This window comes from Callorhinchus milii, unplaced genomic scaffold (genome assembly GCF_018977255.1).
Source record: "Callorhinchus milii isolate IMCB2004 unplaced genomic scaffold, IMCB_Cmil_1.0 Scaffold17, whole genome shotgun sequence".
Lineage (NCBI taxonomy): Eukaryota > Metazoa > Chordata > Chondrichthyes > Chimaeriformes > Callorhinchidae > Callorhinchus > Callorhinchus milii.
In genome coordinates, this window is record NW_024704758.1 from 11,741,299 (window position 1) to 11,747,298 (window position 6,000).

Here is a 6,000-nt window from a genome sequence, read left to right on the forward strand (position 1 = left end):
GATCCATTATAGAAATGAACCAGAGCTTTCGAAAATGAAACCAATGGGAAAAGCTGATAAATGAGATTATAAGTATGAAACAAAAGCTCTCTGGTTGATACAAACACATTTATTACACTGAAATGGCACAGTTATGGCACTCTCTGTGTTAGTGTTTCCAAGCTTCCAAGCTGTCCTTCATGCTCAGATATAGGGACTCGGTCAAATGTGATGGATCAGTACTCTTACAGGAACGTGGATTGAATACACAGCACTATTTTGTGCTCTGCCTGCATAGTGCTTGCTTAGTAATATCATGCGACAGGATAGAACCAACAGCCATGTCCAGAAGCAGTTTGCACTCGCTCCTGGTGATGACTCCCCAGTGGTGATTTTGACCAATGAAAGGTAGGCAACTTCAAATGCAGCCATTGTTTGCTCTCACACAGTCTTTCTGGATCCTACCTTCAGGGAGGCTTCCTTTCAAATGCTTCGAAGGAAATTAAACTTTTTAAAAAATTAATTACTAAAGCCAATATAAGCTATATATAGCACTCAGCGACACTACCCTGTGTGAAGGGTGCGATATAAATGCAAATTATTGATGTTGTATGGTTCCGTTTTATGAACCATGGAATGAGAAATAACATTGAATGGTAGGCTCCGTGCATAGCTTCCTGAAAGCCACAAGTGAATGGGAACAGAGGAAAAAGGTACATTAAAAAATATGATGTTGACTCACTGCCACTACAGGGGCACCCATTTTAACTGCAATTTCAGAGAAGTTTAAAAGTGGCTGATTCTCATAGAATTGTGGAAATGTACAGAGCAGAAAGAGGCCATTTGGCCCATTCTCTCTTTAAATGGCTCTGCTTCCATTGGCAGTACAAAGGATCCGTAAAACCAAACTGCCATTGACACCATCGTTGCAATTTATGTCATTCATTGCACATCTGTGGCTAATAAATTTCGAAGAATCGAGCACTGATGGTGTAGAATCTAGATCAAATGACTTCAATTACACATCACAGCTCACCTCTCGACCTTGATAAAGCTTTGAGCTGACAAGTTAAGATTCACATCGTGCTGATATCAGTATCCCTATACAAATTCTCACATTGGATTTAACCAACAGATAATTCCAGCACATTGATTGCAGAGGTAATTCATACTTCATCATGTATGACATACTCAGAGCCTCAGTCCAATCCTGGGCTCAAGGTTGAGGAAAAAAATCGATTCAGTTCAGAGTTGCATTGTACAGAACGTGACTTGGGAAACTAACAGGAAATTCAGTGCAATTACAGCTAACCTTGTCTTATTTTTTTCTGAAAAGTAGGACTAAGAAAAACTCATGAGTTCTAATTTGTCGATTTAAGAGGGAACGATTTGCAAAGAAGTGTAAAATGAAAGGAAGATTTACTGCGATTTATTCAAGGGTTACAGATAATATGCAATAACTTCCTACATATTAATATTCATAACAACAGAACAGGATATGTCATCAATGGAGCAGAGCTGATGTTGTCACAGCACGAGTTCTATACAAAATATCTCTTCTCAGCCTGTACTGGACAAGCAGCTTTGATAGGATTAAAAACCGAGAGATAAATAAATAAAAATTGCACAAATTAGAAATGTCCCTCAACATCGAGGATTGGAGACGATTCAGTGAAACACTCTTCTTTTTCAAGTTTTACACTACGCAATGAGGAATTGGCCCAATTAAAATGATTTATCGCCAGAACTGCTGATCCCATTCCCCAAGGTGAGAGGATTCTCCCACCTTGAGAAGCCACAGCACTCAAGTCTGTAGGATATTTGTAACACAGAAAGCACACCATTCATTCATCACATCAAGTCTATCCTGGCCATTTTGTCCACATAAACAACCATGTCTAAACCCACTCATGCTTGCTCCCCATATTTTCTCTTTTTTATGCATCTATCCCATTCCCTTATAAAAGCATAGCACTGGCCATTACACCTTTCTGTCCAGCAGTGTCCTGCGAGAAGAGTGCTATACAAATGCAAGTTGTTGTTGCATTCCTAAAAGCCAGCAATATTGTTTTCATATTACCAATCTGCACAGACCCTGGCCAGAGATCAGTCTGGGGGCACTTCAAGGCCAATTCTGACTGAACTTGTTCTCAAGTATCCTGCTAAATAAATGCACCAAGCATGGCTGCGGATCAAAAAACCCACAGTGTGCTGCAGGCACAGGTAAACCATGTGGTGTCGATCATCAAAATGTTTACTCATACACCACAGGTGCCTTGAAATGCATTTGAATACTCAAGTCCATTTTACATACAAAACCATAAATAGTGATAAAATGACCTGTCCAAGAAACCATCTACACATCACGTCTAAATGTGTCAGCTGTGTAAACTAATATTTGGGACTACACTTGGACAATTCTTTATTACTTGAACAAAGGTGTTCCCTCCAGCCACATTGCCAATTCACTTTCTATACTTTAGAATGGCAGAAGTACATTCCAATTTATTTCTGCTTTGTGTTGCTGAAGCATTTGTTTGTCACACTATTATAGGTCCAGTGCATTGCCAGGATACAAATGAGATCATTCAAAAAAAATCATTAAAAACTCATCTATTGAATATTTACTAAGGTACAGAGTTCGTATGAAGTTTTTTTGCAAGCAAATGTATGTAATTATTAATAAATTGTTTTCCTCCCATTTGTAATCTTGCCAACACAAATGGTAACATCAAAACCTATTACAGATTCACTGAATAAATAGTCCAAACAAATTTATTATTATATTAAACCTAAACCCTTCATCTAAAATTAATTCTAACTGCCTGTAATGTTCTTCTCCACACCATGCAAATGAATGATGTCCAACTGGCTCAGCTGGTAGCACTTTTGCTTCCCAAACAGAAGGTTGTAGGTTCAAGCTCCATGTCAGGACTTTAAACTCACAATCTAGGCCAACACTTCAGTGCAATGCCGGGGGTGAGGCAGTCTTTTGGATAAGATGTTAAACCAAAGTCCCATCTGCATGTTGAGGTTGATGTTAAAGATTCCATGGCATTACTCAAAACGTGAAGGGAATTTCTCCTGCTATCCTGGCCTACAATCCCCCAAATAAAATTGATTTCTAATGGCCATTCTTGTTCCGTGCAAATAGGCTACTAAATTTACCTACAGAGACAGTCAATACACTTTACAGTAAAATCCTATGAAGTGCTTTGAAGCATTTTGACATGATCAGCGCTATTTCAAGTACAAAGATTATTAAATGATGAAGTTGCATTGCTTTCAACAACGTGTAGAAGAACGCAGCTGTAATTAGCTATTACCAGTGGAAATTGTGTTGTGCCTAACCAATCTTAATGATGAGACTCATTAAAAATCTAATTGCTATCAGAAATTTATCTTGGGCTTAAGTGGAGACGCAATTTGTCGCATTGAAAGGCAGCACAACAGGACATTGTTCAAACAAGGTTCACTACCACAGAGCCATAAGATATTAACTACCAAAAATAACATTAGTTATGTATACACAGGAAAATTGCAAAAATTATTATGTATTCTGTAATGAAACTGCAGTTTATCTCAGAGATGAGTTTCAAGCAAACTAATACAAAATGAAGTATGACTGCTGTCAAGGACTTTTCCATTGGCTCTTGAGTCTGTATCTCAGAGAAATATTGGCCTATGTTCATATCTTCTACAAACAAAAGAGAGGAAGGATAGTATTCTATTCTCTTAATTCCCAAAGTTTCCCAAAGATCCTCAAGTCAAACACAAGTGAAACTGCTATAAATATTTTTTAGCAGCTTCGTAAGACAATGAAGGGGAAGTCACATCCAAAGATTGGAGAGTGGCAAAAGTTGTCCCATTGTTCCAAAAAGAAAATGCAAGATATGCAAGTTTGGATATTAGACAAGTCATCTCAACAGTTGCAGTTGGGCAAATGCTTGAGACCAATATAATAAGCAATCCTCATTTAAAGGCTAGAGTATATGATAATGTCTCACACACACACACACAAATTATATAAACAGAGAGGTGATGCGAACTTGTCGTTCGCATCAGAATTTCTTAATTCTGCTTAAATTGAGCAACATTTCACTCTGCCCCACAAATCACTAATAAATCATTACAGTGCACTAATTAACACTGTATAACACGTCTAATTATCAAATATACCATATACAGTAGTAGCACGAACAATCGGCTTATAACAAACCATAACAATAATACACAGCAGACAGTGAATGCTGTGGTTCACTGTGAGTTTAGAAACCAGAATGTCAAGTTGCACATAATACCAGAAGACTGAAATTCAGGCTGACATTGGGTGATGTGTGACTATAATGGGAAAATCAATTAGAGTTCACAACATCGCTAAAGGCGTTACACACAACATTCGAATTTCAGCCCCATCCACCCCCCAATTTTGCAGTTTTTAAAGTCAGTTGACCTTGAAGAGAGTGGCTGATAAAGCAGACTTTGCCTTTCTATGAAACTTATATTCAACGTATTGACTTAAATGCCCACTCATAAAAACATATAAGGATATCTTGTTGAAAATTCCAGTTAAGACCAGAGCAAACCTCTTCACGCCACTTTCTATGAACCCATGCAATTCGATTTTGGAATCATCAGGAAACTCCACAGCACAAGAATGCAAACCAGAGCCAAATCTAAAATATTTTTCATTTCCTTAATCATTCGCTCTCTACATACATAGAAATCTCAAATTTCAATATTAGTTATTGTTAATTTCCTTCAGGTTTCATTTACAGGAATTCCACACGTCCAAAATAACACGACTCCTGGACAAATGTACCAAGAGGGAACACACACAAAATTCAGTTTCTGCCTTACTCACAATCAACACACAACTGGAGGATTGATAATATGTGGGAATAAGTTATTGGAGTTCAGAAAGGAAAAGCAAAGAACTAATTCTATTAATATCTCACACTAACAATATAAAATCAAGTAATATTCTGATGCCCACCTGTACAATGCCAGAAGAGTAAGTAAATGGAATAATTCAATCCAGTCTGTGCTTCAAATCTACTCTCATTTCCCTAGTACATTACAGAGAGCAGTCTATTATTACTTAACTGGATCTAGATGATAGCATTCAGGGCTGCTGTATAGGTCAGTTTGACCCAGATGTCATCAAAGGATTGTTATTTTTGGAATAGCGTTGATACTCACAATGCAAATCATCTAAACACAAGACATAAAAAAACAACTTAAAGGGGAAGTATCGTAAGTGCTAAGTGCTTTGTGATCACTCCACAGCTTTTCAGCAAGACTGCATTCATGCCATCATGATTCAAGTGCACACTATAATAAGGCACGCAGCAAAAAGGACTTATCAAATATATAGGTATAGTATGAAATGGAAAGCACATTTAGAGAGCCAGTACAGGCACGAGGGCTCAGTTTTGCAGGCAGCACACCCTTCATGCTTGAGTATCTAAAACAGCAGAGTTCCATAAATGCACATCATCGACACTTGGAAATCTCCTTCCATACACACCTGTTTCCCTGGAGGGATGCACCTAGCTTACCTAATAATTCTAGTATTAGGCACAGGTTGGCAAGAGACAATCCTTGGGCATTGATTGAGGTCCTGATGACGATAGGTCAAATGGCCTCCTTCTGCACTATAAATGTCTATGGTATAGTTACCAGGATTCGGATGACTCTCTCTCTCTCTCACACACACACACATACTCATAAATTTTTATATTGGTGTTACATTGAGTATATTATCACTGGACGATGTGACACATGAAGAGTTACACACTATATTCTCCTGTACTTTTTAATGGTAGCTCAAAAAACAGTTTTTCAATAGAGTTCGACTGATAAGCACTGATGCTGTAGATTGAATCAATCCTGCATTAGCAAAGCAAGACAGCAGCCTGCTGCCATTGACAATACCACAATTAAATTAAGGTTGCCAAAATAAGATTTACGAGAACATTAGCAATTAGTTGGGAACAACAAAATAAACACAGCTTGAAT

The 6,000-nt window shown here is 37.9% G+C and overlaps 1 protein-coding gene across 1 annotated transcript in view; it reads right to left on the reverse strand.

Annotated features, from left to right (window-relative positions):
* ano3 (anoctamin 3) overlaps nucleotides 1–5,018 on the reverse strand; it is a 55,354-nt gene extending 50,336 nt beyond the window's left edge. The window contains exon 1 of the mRNA XM_042341600.1: nucleotides 4,976–5,018. The gene's annotated coding sequence lies outside the window, so the exon portion shown is untranslated. The remainder of the gene's footprint in view (nucleotides 1–4,975) is intronic.
* Nucleotides 5,019–6,000: the final 982 nt, after the last annotated feature.